At 26.4% G+C, this 15,708-nt stretch overlaps 1 protein-coding gene across 1 annotated transcript in view; it reads left to right on the top strand.

Moving 5' to 3' along the window:
• Positions 1-7,218: 7,218 nt before the first annotated feature.
• The window catches only part of LOC100197813 (putative RNA polymerase II subunit B1 CTD phosphatase RPAP2), a 71,457-nt gene continuing 62,967 nt past the window's right edge, over positions 7,219-15,708 (top strand). The window contains exon 1 of the mRNA XM_065791779.1: positions 7,219-7,807. The gene's annotated coding sequence lies outside the window, so the exon portion shown is untranslated. The remainder of the gene's footprint in view (positions 7,808-15,708) is intronic.

A 15,708-nucleotide genomic window follows, 5' to 3' on the forward strand; every position in this document is an offset into this window, starting at 1 on the left:
ACAGCCCTTGGTCAGAGCGCTTGCTATATAAGCAGGAGATCCAGGTTCGAAACGACCTCTGGATATATTTTCGCGTCACGGTAAGGAAGAAGGCGTGAACTTCCCGGTTAAATGCACTTCCGCGGTGCTCTGTGATAAGACCGTTAGGAGTAAGATAAGCGGAGTAGATGTCAAATTATTTCTTCAAGGCTCCTCGTTTAATTAAATTATATGAAGCTTTTGTCAGGCTGGCATCAATTATTAAAGCCAGTGCTTTGTCTGCTAAATAATTACTTGCTTTATCTGTATTTTAAATATTTAAAACGTTCTTGGCAGCAATAACAATAGATTCATCTCTTAGTTTTTACTAGCAGCAGAAAATAATTCATTTGATGTATGAGATTTAAGTATACCAGATGCACACCATTTTTTAGTTCTAGTATAACTATCATCAAATGTAACTGGTTCTCGACCACGTCTACTTGCAGTTGGTTCATTGTCTTTTACTGACAACTTAGTGTTCATTAAGGCAGTTAACAAACTTCTTTGAAAATATATTTGACAGTATAGTTTGCAGATTTCCACATTTTTTTATACAAGTTAACAAATCGTTAAACAGCCTAAAATCAACCTAAAATTGACGTCTTTAAATTCAGCAATTTTTGGCTGAATAAATTTCTTCAGTAACATTTTGTTTTGAAATACTAAGATTATTCTTTTGGAGAAATTATGAGTGTAAAAGTTTAATAAAACCATATCTAAATAATTCTTCTAAAAAATATTTTGTATTTAAAAGTTTAATATTATAGCATATATATGCCGCGTAGGGTACTAATTCTTGTTAGTAATTAAGTTACTACAAATGTTAGTAATTAAAATTAAAAGTAATTAAGTTACTGTTAGTGTTAGTAATTGAATTACAAACAACTAGCAAAAATATGTTGTTGCTATGCTATGCAACAACATATTTTCAACAACAAAAAACCTCATAAGAATTGTGAATCTTATTTTAATACATACGCCCAATATTGTGTACTTAGCGCAAATAAAATACTGTAAAAACAACGTTAATGTAAAAATGGATTGTTGCTATGCAAAATTAACTACCGTAGCAACCAAGTTAAAACATAAATAAAATCTGAACGGGGATTTAAGGGGACGAGCAATCAATGGAAACTCGATTGAAGCAACATATAGTTCAAATAAATATAAAACAGCACACGGCAAATTGTGGTAATTATTAGTTATAGTGCGGCAAAAATATATTTCTTAAAGATTTTTTTTTTAATCTGTGATTTTCAAAGTATAACTGAAATAACATGCTATGAAAATTTTATTTCACACAATTGCTTTTCTTATCTCTAAATACTCCTAAATAACATGTACTAATTTTTTGTTTTAAGAACGTAGATGTAATTTATATATCACACAACGTTGATGTCACCAAAATTACTAATTTATATATATATTTTTATTTTTTTTAGTTTCAATGTTCAAATGCTCAGAGTCCTGGTAACTAAGACATTTAAAAAAATGAATTACCAAAAAATTTCTTCTAATATATATAGATACTAAAATTATATAAGTTTTTAAGATAAGACAACAAATTTTTCCCATTTAGTCCACCTACTGGCCCACTGTGCTGTGGTATAAACATACGAATGTATGGAGTTTGGAACTTTCCTGTAAATTCAAATACTAAAAATTCCTGATCCCGCAGATTTTAGATTTTTAAAAGTGAAATATAAACTGACAGCGACTATGCATACGGGGCTCGATGGTAAGACTTTATATATCTCTGGCCATTTATTCTTTCCACAAAATTTAAAAAAAATATTTTTTTATTAAAAAAGTTTATAATAATATCATAATAATAATGTTAATAAGAAATTATTATATAGCAAAGGGTTTTCCAATAATGATAAATTATTATATATCAAAAAGCAAAGGTAAAAAAAAAGTATTTTTTTTGTGCTTAATTCCCTTCAAAAAATTTAAAAATATTTTTTCTTTTAATTAGAAATGTTTTTATCAAAATAATAATATTATTATTACAAGTATAACAATAATGTTAAACGTATAATAAGGATGCTCTTACATAATTTTCTTTAAGTAGTCTTAAACTTATAATGTCTACAAGCATATTTGTTTTTGCATCATTTCGCAAATCTTTGATTTATAAACAAAAGTTTACAACATAGTTAAAGATAAGGAAGTTACATTTAACTTAATAAAAACTTTAAAATAGAAAGCTTTTATGGTTTTAGAGAAATCATAATTTAAAATTGACCGCACATTTCCGTGTCCAATCGATATTTAAATTCATAATTTATGTTTAGTTTTCTATTATTATTAATATCAACATTGGTGTTCTATTATTATTAATAATAGAATTATTATTAAACAAAAAAAGCACTAAACATAATTTTATTATTAATTAATAATAAAATTGTTTAGTGCTTTCATGAACGGCACGAAAGGTGTGTTCACCCTCTCCCCATCAATTATTTTTTCGTCATTTAGTCGTTGTTTTGACCCATTTAGGCAAGTCAGTTGGCAAATTTAGACATACAGTCGGCATATGTAGACCAGTCAGTCGGCAAATTTTAAAAAACGCTTTTCTTTTAATTTATATTTTCTTTAAGTCGGCCAAAATTGTAATGGCAAAGCATATTTTAAGCTATAATACCGAGTAGTGTATCTATCTATATATGTATATATATATATATATATATATATATATATATATATATATATATATATATATATATATATGCCATATATTTATCATTTTATTTTTATTTTACATTTTGAGTTTAAAGTTAGAAAAAAAACAAAAAACAACTCATGAATAATAAAATAGGAATAAAAAAACATAGATTTGTAGCTAGCATTATGAACATTATTTAATAATATAATGTGTATTTTAAACAGAATAAAAATTATTATTCAAAAACAACGTTACAATATACCAACTGAATAGCAATATATAGGGTAGATTAGGGTAATATGAGCACCTTGGTAATATGAGCATACTAAAAGATTTCAAAGATGTAAGCAGCATGGCTCTAACATCTTTGAAATAAAACAGAGCTTGTCTGCAAAAAAATTTTTCACGCAAAAAAAGGGCCTGTCTGCGGGCCCTTTTTTTGCGTGAAAATTTTTTTGCACACCATCATTAGATTTATTTCTTGTATCTTGTCCATCAGAAGCAGTGCATCCATGCGCATTTTCTTTGCCAAAGTTTTCGCCTATTGAATTTATTTCAAAATATTCTTCAGCTCTGACATCGATGCTACAGTTATGCTTTCTGGAATTCTCAGTTTTACCATTTGAAGAACCCTCGTTTCCATATCTGAAAAATTTATTTATTGATTGACAACCAAGCGATTTTTTTGATCTTATCTCATTTTTAAGTTTTCTCTTTTCAGCTTCAGATTTATGTTTGTAATTTTGAGTTTGACATGGCGTTTGAATAACTTGACAATCTAAAAAAATAATTTTCCTTATGAAACATCATCCAAATACTGAACAACAAATATATCTATTAAGGAAGAAAAAGTTTAGTTTTCGAACATAATAATTTCAAATGATATATATGTCTAAATTCAATTAAGGTTTATTGGTTTGATAACAAAGTTCAACTAATGTAAAATGATTAACCTGAAAGATTATGGACCAAGTTATGCTAACCAAACCATCAACGAAGAAGAAATATAGTCCGCATAACAGTTTTGAGACAATATAAATGCAAATTATAGTGCAAATATAAATGTTAAGCTACTTGTTAACGTTAACGACTAATTTAATAACGCTAACTAACGTTAACGACTAACTAGATTAACTTAAATTTTAAAACGAAGATGAGTTTAGCTTCAGAAATCGCTCAAAGAAATCAGCGTATAAAAACGTCGATATATATGGTATAAGTAAATAAACAAGAAGGTTACCTGGCTTATTGAAATACCAGTTTATTTTCTACTTTTTAATTTTAGACAATGTTTTTGGTTCAAAAGTTTTTCTTTTCTCAGTTATTTTTAACTAAAAACAAGAATATTTTACTCGGATTTTTTATTTTTGCGGTTACTACCACCTTTTACTACCTCTTTACCTCCGGGTCCCAGTGCTTCAGTACCGCTAATGGTAAGTAGCGAACTTCACTGCTTACATTTTTGAAACTTCAATGCGAAGTGAAAGTTATTTTGTATTTTTTAAATCAACATTGCGTGGTGATAACAGGAACCAGTATAATTAGCATAAATTTATATTAGCGGCTCTCATCTTATTGAAACGCTATTAAATTTTGTTAACGTATTATCGTCACGCATGAATAAATCTGTGGCGCGAACTTTTGATGCTAAAATAGTAAAGTTTTTAATAAAGAAAAATATGTTAACTAGAAATCCGTTCCATTTTTGTTGGAAAAACATTGCATAGAAACATTTAGTTTTGACTTTATTGAAAGATACCGATATTTTGTAATATAAGCATGCTCAAATTATCCAGTTTTTTTCATTGAAATTACCTAGTTAATAGTTTTAAAATTACAGTGGTTTTAATTGCTTTTTAAATAAAAACATAGTAGGAGTTTTGAAATTTTAACATTACTAAATATCTTATTTAATTTAATTAAATATCTTATGCAATTTAAGTTCAAAAAATTTGTAATTTTATTGTTTAAAGGTGTGAATTGATAAAATTGAAAAAATATAAAATTGAAAAATTGTTAAAATTGAAAAAATAACAATTTTTTTTTCGTTTTTTTCCCTTCGAAAAACAAAGTAGTATTGTTTCAATAAAAAGTGGTTTAAAATTTGATCTTTTCATAATAAGTTTTGTTAATAAAGAATCATTATATTCCATAAATTAGTTCTAATTGTCAGCTAGATATTTTTTTTACTTAATTTATATTATTTTTTGAGCTAATTTAAAGCGCTGATATTACCAAGTAGTCAGGGCAATATGAGCACTTTTGCTACCTTTTTAAAACCTCTGTGTTTTTAAGAAAAAATTTCGGTTCTAAGAACATATAAAAGTAAATAAATAAAAAGAAATAAGTACACGTGATTACTCTGAATTAAAGGAGTTGGGTATAGATGATTTATTTTTTTCAAATTTGAGTTAATTAAGATGTGTGATATTTTTTTAAATCAAATTTAAATACAAAAGCATGAAATTGCGTTTGAAATGAAATGCGTTGAGTACTCAACGCATTTCATAAATTTAACATACTCGAGTATGTTAAATTTATTAAATAGAAATTCAATGTGCGAGAAATGATCTACATTTGCAATAATTCTTAAAGCAATCTTTTGTTTATTCAACATAAATGCATTTTAAACAGGTCTAATTTAACAACTGTTTGGCTTTGTGTAGTAAAGCAGTACTCTTAGAAATTTTATTTTGAGCCATAAATATGTGCTCCTTCCGCGTCATACTTTCGATTAGAACAACACCTAGTAATAACAATGAACGCTCTCTTATGAAAAGTTTCTAACAAGTCTTGTATCTTACGATACAAGATTTAACAACTCTCGTATCGTAAGATACAAGAGTTTTAGGAGAACAAAATATTTTTTTCTCTGCTTCATTTTCAAGTTTGTCTAGTCATTCGCGAGAATTATCAAGTTTCCGCTAATCAGTATAAAGGTTTGTTTTTGTTATTTTAAAAATATGCTTGTTTTCGAAAGAATACAAGTTGTTTGTTCTTTAAGCTTGCTTGTTATTAACTGTTTCAATCTCATAAACAAAAAGATTAGAAAGTTTTAAAGGTTTTAGTGCTTTTCATGAAGACGATAGAAAAAGTCTATTCCCTTTTTTTTTTATATTTATGGAAAGTTTAAGTGATACAAATAGTTCCCTTGTTTTCACAAGCTCTTTTTGTTTACTGTTTCAAATAAGCAATAATATCTTTGTTGTAATAAAATCTTCTAGTATCGTCTGCAAATAAAATCGAACTTAAGATATTTGAAAATTTACTCAAATGATTTTCGTAAATAAGAAATAAACAAGATTTTTTAGTAGCTTTCCTTGTGGGATGCCTTCACAAAATCCGTTTTTCAATTATTATATGAAATAACATTCATAGTATTTAACAATGATTAAAAAAGACTGTTAGCTTACATTTCCTGAGCTAAAAGTTAGCTACATTTTAATTAAAAGAGATGCAAATTGAGCTACTGGTATCAAGGCCGGATTTACCAATAAGCCAACTAGGATACAGACTAGGGCCCCACAAATTTAGGGACCTGCAAAATTGTGGGCACTATTAAACTTAATTAAAAAATTATTTAAATTTGATTGAAAAAGTTACACAATTTAAAAGATTTATATAAAATATATCTTTTAAATTGTCTGCAAAATATATCAAATATACCGTAAAAAATGCCTAATATTTAAGGTCACTTTAGCTTTGAACATTCGTATCTCAGGTATAAAAAAACATTTTTTCCAATTTTTTTTCTTCTAAATTATACAGAAAAACTATACCGTTAATTGAAATTGTAAAAATAAAATAATAAAATAAAAACTCGATTGGAGTTCAAAAATATTTCGAATGAACATGACCGTAGACAACTTTTTTTTGATGTTTGAGCTAAGCAACATTGAAACATGGAAAAAAAAAATCCATATTCAAGTATGTTCATATAATATCACAAATGAAACATCAAAAATTACAAAAACTAGTTTTTTAATGTTATTTTATGATAAAATTACAAAAGGAATCGTTTAATTCAATTTTTTAAAAAAGTTTTTTTTTCAATTAACAATTTTGATTAAAAAAATTTGCTAAAAAGCAAAAATCAATAGTTATTTTTTGCAAACAATTTTATTTAAATAGTTTTTTTAGTAAACAATTTTTTTTTAATATACTAATATTAAATTTTATCATTACTTTCAGTGTTTACTTATTATAAGTTTTAATAATATGCTTTTTAAATTTTTATTTGCAAACGAATTATTTCAGCTCAGCGCAATTAAATAGCTTTGTAATAGGTTCATATACGTAAAAGTCGCATTTTTCACAATCAACATTTTACGACAGTCCAATATATTTATAATTGATGTCAATATGCGATGGTAATTGTACAACCGTTGAAACTTTTAAGTTAAAACCGTTGAATTTTAAAGATATTATTATCAGAATTAAATTTAAAGATACTCTTCTATAGTTACTTGTGGTGTTAGTCTTTACGACCTTGTAAAGGTAATATTCGCTAACACTTTTAGTAGTATCTCTTTTAAAGTTTGCCGAAACTTTAAAAGAAATACTACTTCTACTAATAATAATATTATTTACATGTCATTTACGTTGATTATGATATTATTGTTTGCATTTAATCCGTTTATGTTTCAACTTTGTGTACGACATGTTGTAACGAAGAGCAGTCTAATTTAGAAAATGTTTTTTTTTTTTTTTTTTTGTAATTTGTTTTTGTAGAAGATATCATATTTTGATTGCGATTATTCAAGTTGTTATTTTAGTAGTTATTAAAATTTGATGTCGATAAAGATTTAAAAGTCGACAAAGTAAAATACCGCGCAAAAACGAGTAAGAAATAGCCGCAACCAAGTAAAAATTACGCAACTTTAACAAAGATTTTTTTTTTTGGTATTAGCGCAGGTAATACCTCTCTGTCAATAACTCTGGAAGCTTGTTATACATTTATTGAAAAACAGGAAAATGTAATTTTGATATGAACTAAAGGAGCAAAAACCTATTTTGGCATCTAAAAGAAAGATTGTGTATCGTAACTTTTTAAACTTACAACATCGCTGTCACTTACACTGTTTAGATCTAAGCGTGGTTTAACTCATGAAGATATCGGTAAAACTTTAGTTTAAATTTAATATATATAAATTACCACAGTTTTGTAATTTTTTAAGACCTACGTAGTATTTATATGTTAAATGGACGCCTTTAAACGGATAGAGACCAAGCGTCATCAAAATCATTTTTGAGAAAAATGTCAATAAGCAGGAAGATATCAAGAAAAAAAGTAAAATGCTGTATCCACTGGATACAGCAGTATACTTGATAATCCAGTATACTGTTATAGATAGAAAGAAAACCATTTTCTCAAAACCATACTGATGGCGCTTGGCCCCTTTCCGCTTAAAGGCGTCTAAATATCGGTATATTTATATATTTGAGCAACGCGAAAATAGAAATTTAATTATATTTATGTGCTCTGAGCACGTCTATGTTACAGCGATTAGCATAGTCAATGTTAAGCGTATAATTAGTCAATGTTAAGCGTATAAATGTGATCGGTTGACATGGTGCTCCATGCTTTTATATTTATATTTTACCTTTCCGGAGACCTTTTATATTTATATTTACCTTTTATATTTATATTTTACCTTTCCGCTTTTATATTTACCTTTCCGGAGAAATAAATATATGTTCTAAATTTTGTTTAGATTTGTTTTATTTTTATTTAAATTTATTAACTTTATTTATCAAGTAAATTAACCTAAAGTTTCACTAAATTTAATTATAAAATTAATATTAGCCAACTTAAGTCAATAATGAGTTAATTCATCAAATTTTAGTGATTCGATAAATTTATATTTGTATTTTTAATCCAAATCGATGCTTTTATAATTGACTAATTGATGATAAATTAATTACAAGAAGTCAATGTCATGCCCAGAAAAATCAAAACATGAAAATCGTGATAAGATTTTATATAAATTATAATTATTAAATATATTTACTAAATTTTTAATGTATTTTATTTGTAGGTATCACTATTATAGAGTACTATCCTATTTTATAGTATATTATTATTATATAATATATAATATACTATTATATAATAATATAAATTATATATATATATATATATATATATATATATATATATATATATATATATATATATATATATAATAAATAAAAAATATATATTAGTATATATCTATATCTATATCTCTATATATCTCTCTCTATATATATATCTATCTATCTATCTATCTATCTATCTATCTATCTATCTATCTATCTATCTATCTATATATATATATATATATATATATATATATATATATATATATATATATATATATATATATATATATATATATATATATATATATATATATATATATATATATATATATATAAAAGAATTGAGTAATTTTCAGTGAGGTAAATACTAATTTAATATTTGCTGAACAGCAATATCTTTTAGCAATTGAGTTTAGTATTTCTTTAGTTGAATCAAATATTTTTCCATTAAAAATGGCAGTTTAAAATAAGACAAAGATAAACTGACGTTTTTGGGAAAAATATCTGCTTCAACTAAAAAAACACTGAATTCAATTGCTAAAAGATATTGCAGTTCAGCAATTATTAAATTAGTATTTACCTCACTGAAAATTTTTAAATTATTTTCTTCTAAAGATCCTATTCCTCTAGAGTTCAAATCGTTCGTGGTGTATAAATTCATATGTGCAGGATGTAACTCCTGTTATATAGGTGAAACTACTCGCCATCTCAAGACCCGGATATCTGAACATTACAAGAGAGACAAAAGTCTCATATCTATAAAGATCTTCATGCTAATGAAAATTGTTTCATGCAAATAAATGATAAGTGTTTTTCTGTGTTCTGCATCTAACAAATTTGAGTTAAAACTTTAATTAAAATAGTTAAATAAATTAAGTTAAATAAAACTAAATTAGTTAAATAAAAATTTTAATTGCGTTATTCTAATACAGTATTTACACTAAATACATAGTCCAATGTTTAAATATATAAAGTTTCTATCAAATGCAAATTTGGGAACAAATTTAAACAAATTTATAAATTATTAGACACATATATTAGGTTATCTCATTTTCTTCGGATGTAAGTGTATTAATCCACAAAGTTTAGTGGTCATGAAAAATTTATTTTTCTTTACAAATTATCTCTGAATGTTTTTGTGATTTTGCTCATTGCTGTTCAAATTAAAAGCAATAGTGTTCTGTTAATTTTAGTTATTAACCAACCTAAGTTAGTTGAATGAAACAAAAATTATTTTTAAATACAAACAAATGCTACATAAAAGATAGCACAAAACCAATCAAATAAAATTCTAAGGGGCTGAAAATGTGCTAAATCATAAAAAAATTGTTATTGGTACTATATAACAGAAATGTTACGCAATACAAGCAGAGCAATTAATTAATAACTGAAACTTTACAAAAGTATAATTTTTTTACAAACTGTAATTAATGGTTTATTAATAAGTTAAATTGTATAATGAAGTAATAAATGAATTAACAAAACAATGTTAAAAATAAAGTTAAAAAATGAAAAACAACTTTTAACAATATAACATCATGATATATTGTTAATTATTACACAATTGTTAGGACAGTTAGGTAAGACTTTTGTTTTTAGCTTTTATAGCATATAAAATAATGCTTCTAAGCCTTTATTTAATATTGTCAAGGTTAAGTATTTATTCTTAACCTTGAAAATATTTTACAGTTTTGACTTTAATAAAGATACTAGTGATGTACCTATTGCACATTTTGACTAATGCTGATAATGATGCTTAAGGACAGAAAAGTTTCATAGGGATATTGATTAATTAGCCTCAAAGTATTTAAATAACCTTAGCTTAAAATATTAATATTAAAAATATTTCAGGCTTTGATCATCTTGATTACCCTGCTACTGGTAATATGCAGTCCAGCACAACCTGGACACGTCCTGCTTACATGTAAAACTTTTTTTTTTAGGCAAAGGCTAGGAGAAGTTAACTCTGACTTGAAAAATCCTCTGTCTTGGGACTCATGGTTGTTTAATAACTAGAAATAGTGTCTTGATAAAAATGTATAATAAAGCAAGTTTTTGTTGACCAACCTTGAATACCTCCTTCACTTAAAAAGCTGGAATAGATTTAAACTTTTGTTATGTTGTTTCCTGCTTAGGATGACAAAAGTGGGATTCAAGCTAAAACCTGTAAGACTCCACTTACAGGTTTTAGCTTGTGTCTCCATAGCAATTACTACACAAAACCTTTTGCTATTTTCTAATAAAAGTACAGATCTGCAATGCGATTTAGTGGTTCTGAGGCTGTCATAAGTAAGATTTCCAAACTCTGTAGCTCTGGGAGATGCGGATTCTATTACCAGCTGTAAAATATCAGAGTATTAACAGTGAAAAATTATGCATGGATGATGTCCCTGTTAGTGCATTGCAGAGGCCACATAATAAGTCTTTTGCTACAACTTTGTGTTAGTTAGCAGGATTGAGTCAATTGTATAGGATGCTATGCACTATTTAAAAGAGTCAAATTTAATAATTGTAGTACGTAAAAATATTAAACATAAAAAAACCTTTATATTACCAAATTATTTAATCTTTCTTTTACAAACAGTAGTGTTCCTTAAAGAAACATTTCATCCATTGAATCTTATTTCAAACAAAATTCACATGATCTATCTCATCAAAGCCGGAATAGTTTAATTTTAAAATCATTCTTTTTTAACTCAACATTAAAATAGTTCATGATGGACAATATGCTTCTTTATTTCCAGTAACTTCTGTTTACTACAAGGTTAATCGGTCATGTGTTGTTTCTCATCTATATTAATAATCTTGATAATTTTATGTTTATATTTGCAGAACGGCAACTGCATCTTACTTTTCTATTTGCAGATAATGCAACTATATACTGCAGTCTTGACAAAAAGTCATTCTTTTTGATTGCTTTAAACAGGCAGCTGATTTTGAATCTGATTTCTCTTCAGTAATAGGATCAGGCAGTGGATAGTGAAATTTACCCCAAAATTCAGTTGTTTACTGCTAATAGTTATCACAATATATTTATTGATGAGGTTGCATCTTTTGATTGTTGCTGCCATTTTTATACTTTTGATTCCATTCTCTACCTCTATAAATCACTTATTCATTTTTGTATGTATTACTGTTGTCATATTTGTTGTGATATTTCTAATGATGCCTTTTCAGTTATTACATAACTGAAACTTAAACAATACTTTTAAATTTCACAATGCAATGATATTTCTTTTGTAAAATAAAAACCATTAATTATAACTCTCATTAATTCTAATAAACATATTTGTTCTCAATGTTAATTTTACTAAATGTTTAAAAAAGTTTTTATTCAAATACAATACAAATACAAATATTACAATGTCATTTTGTTATTAAATACAAATACAAATATGTATCTGTCACCAACCGTGTCATGTTTTATGAAAATAATTATATGTTAAATTTACCAAACTTTTACATTATGATGAAATTTTGGGTAACAGCCTCTACATTTACATTTTAGGATCTTGTCCAAAGAAAAGGCATCATTAGAAGAATCACAACAAATATGACAACAGTAATACATACAAAAATGTTTTATGAAAGTGATTTATAGAGGTAGAGAATGGAATCAAGAGTGTATAATATAATACTTTTGCTTTAATAAAAATAGTTCTTCAACATTCTATTTCGAAGACCAAAAATAATATCGGTTAATATTGTTATAATTAATTAAATAATATTATAAGTGTGTTATAGTATGTTTCTTAAAATAGAAAATTTAATTTTTTGAAAACTGTTTTGAAACAAAAGAATAATAATGGTGGTTTGATCTATTTTTTAAGCAGTAGCGTATATAGGAACACCTACATATAAATATATACATTTAAATTTGGCATGTATTTGTTGTATTTGGCAGATGATATATGGTCCAACAGATACATGTATTCATATATTGAAATAATGTCACTTAGTTGTTGACTGCAAGATGAAAAGTTATGCCCAGCTGTTAATGGTTCTTTGGCTCACACAGCAGAAAAATTAAATTTCATCTTAAAGAATTCATTCAGACTTTTGATGGTTTGAAAGAAGCAGGCCAAATCACCCAAGTTATAGCCAAAGTGTCAAAGTTGATGTCTTATGTTCATCATAGCTTAGCATCAGATTAGTTGCAAGGTGAACTAAGCGTTTAAATGGCAATTCAACTAGCTGGAACAGCCACCTTATGATGATCAGGTAACTACTTAAAGTTGACACTGAGATATTGGTTAAACTTGATTCCAAGTTCAAAAGCAGTCAATATTATAGAAACCTCCTCATGGAGCTGTCAGAAATGTAAGCTCAATTTAAACTTGCAACAGATCTGATGCAAGGTTGAAACACTGTCACAACCAGTGCTATTGTGCCATGCATTCATGGGTTGCATCCCAATATCGCAGTTTTATATAAAATGTATCATTGTAAGTTTGCACAAATTCTTAATGCCTCAATTGATAAATGTCTGGCAAAGTATAAGAGTATTAAATGGCAAAGTATAAGAGTATTAAATGTCTGGCAAAGTATAAGAGTATATAAGATGTATTTCAAATTGTATCCAACCAACCTTAACCGCCAATCAGTAGAGCACTATGTAGATAATTATTTGGAGCAACCTTGCTTAAAAGACACTGCAGATCCATTTAAATACTGGCAGCAAAACTATAAAGATTCTGTAGAGATAGTATCTATTGCTTGTGCTGTTTTTTCCATGCCAGCTACAATCTGTCAGACAATTGCTTTGAAAAACTTGTATTTGTTTGGTTTGGTGGCTTTAAAAAAAATTCAAAGTATATAAATATAGGATATAAAAGATATGGCTTTAAATATTTGTATTTATTAAATGTTTAGAGTAAAAAAAACTTTTTGTAAGTAAAAGTAGATTATTTGTTTTTAAAAACTACAAAAAGTAAGTTAAAAAAAATTTCTTTTTACTTAACCTAAATTGCAAATATTTATATTTGCATTTCGAAATTTGTATTTGAATTTGTAGTTGAGAGTCTAGAAATAACCTAATTTGTATTTGATCATATCTATTTGCCCCCAAACTATGACACAGGGTAGAAATTGTAACAAAGGCAATTCCTGACTCATACAACCTACAACTTTTCAAGTCTTCTGTTAACCATTTCTTTGGTCTATAACTCTGTTCTTTTTTTTACAGTAACTCCCAACTTAATAGTGGTTCTTTGCAGCCTTGATAAAAGTGAATTAGAGTAAAATAAAAAAATTATTACTAATAATTAGCTAATACTCATAAAGATTTTCAACAAAATCATTTTAAAACTCAGTTTTGCCCATAAGTTAAATCATATTCCCCATTTTAATTTATCTAGAATAAAAAAGTTGTAACATGTCAAGTGAAGGTGCAAATAATATTAAATAATAGGTATTGATCTTATTAAATCTTATTTAAAATTTATAAAATTGTAAATTACTTGGTTATATTAAAATAAAACTTTTAAAAAGTATGTTTATTCAGAATTAAATATAATTCAAGAGTTTTTCAGGATATATTGTTTTTTCTAATTCCTTCTTCTTGACATCCATAAGAAATTTGTAAGTTATGCTATTAACGTTAGTCTAGTTAGACTAGTAGACAAAATATCAAATACTTTTTTTTTAAGAAAGGAATATTTTATTTGTATTATTTATTTATTTGGTTAAATATTTAAAGAAACACAGAATTTAATAGCAACGATAATCCAGATTCTAATCCTTCCAATGAGTATATATATATATATATATATATATATATATATATATATATATATATATATATATATATATATATATATATATATATATACATATATATATAAACATATATATATATATATATATGCAAATATAATGATATTCTTGATCTTAATAAAACTATAAAATCAAATTCTGAATTGTACCTTCATCTAAACACTGGATCTTTACCTTTTCATATTGATGATCTTCGCAGTCTCATAAGTTCACTTACTTTTCTCCCTATTGTGTTTGGTATTTCAGAATCTAAATTTTAGATTAATGATTCTAGCATAACTAATATAAATATAAATGGCTATACTATCGAACATTGTCCAACTGAAGCCATAGAAGGAGGTGCTCTTCCATACTTGCAATCCAACATAAACTACAATGTTCGACAAGATCTTACAGTATACATCCCAAAGTATTGGGAATTTGTCTTTGTTGAAATTGTCAATCCTTTTAAAAAAAATATCATCATTGGCTGTATATACCGACACCCTTCGTTAAATCCTAAGGAATTCCTTTCCGATCATTTTAACCCTTTACTTGGAAAGCTTAGTTCTGAAAATAAACAGGTTGTGATAATAGTGACTTTAATATGGACCTACTAAATTACAATGAATCCAATATTATCTCTGATTACCTTGACTCATTATGTTCTTACTCATTTTTCCCTACAATAATTCAACCAACACGTATAACTTGTACATCAGAAACAATTATTGATAACATCTTTTTAAATTTTTAAACTCCTAATCTAATTTCTGGAAACCTCACAATATCAATTTCAGATCACTTAGCACAATTTGTTTGTATTCCAAATACTCCTCCTAAAAACAAAAAAGTAATAATTACCAAACGATCCTTTAGGAATTTTGATAATAATAAATTTATACAGGCAGTATCAGATATTAATTGGGAACTTAATATTAAGAATGGTGACGATGTTAATGAATCTTTGAACTTCCTTTTAAAATCACTTAACGCGATCCTTGATCGTCATGCCCCATACAAAAAACTTTCCGCAAACCAAACTAAACTTAAATCTAAACCTTGGATCACCTATGGAATTCTGAAATCAATTAATATAAAAAACAAGCTCTATAAAAAATATATAAAATCTAAAAATCCCAACACAAAAATTAATCTATTCAATAAATTTAAATTATATA

The sequence above is a fragment of the Hydra vulgaris genome, chromosome 02 (genome assembly GCF_038396675.1).
Source record: "Hydra vulgaris chromosome 02, alternate assembly HydraT2T_AEP".
Taxonomy (NCBI): domain Eukaryota; kingdom Metazoa; phylum Cnidaria; class Hydrozoa; order Anthoathecata; family Hydridae; genus Hydra; species Hydra vulgaris.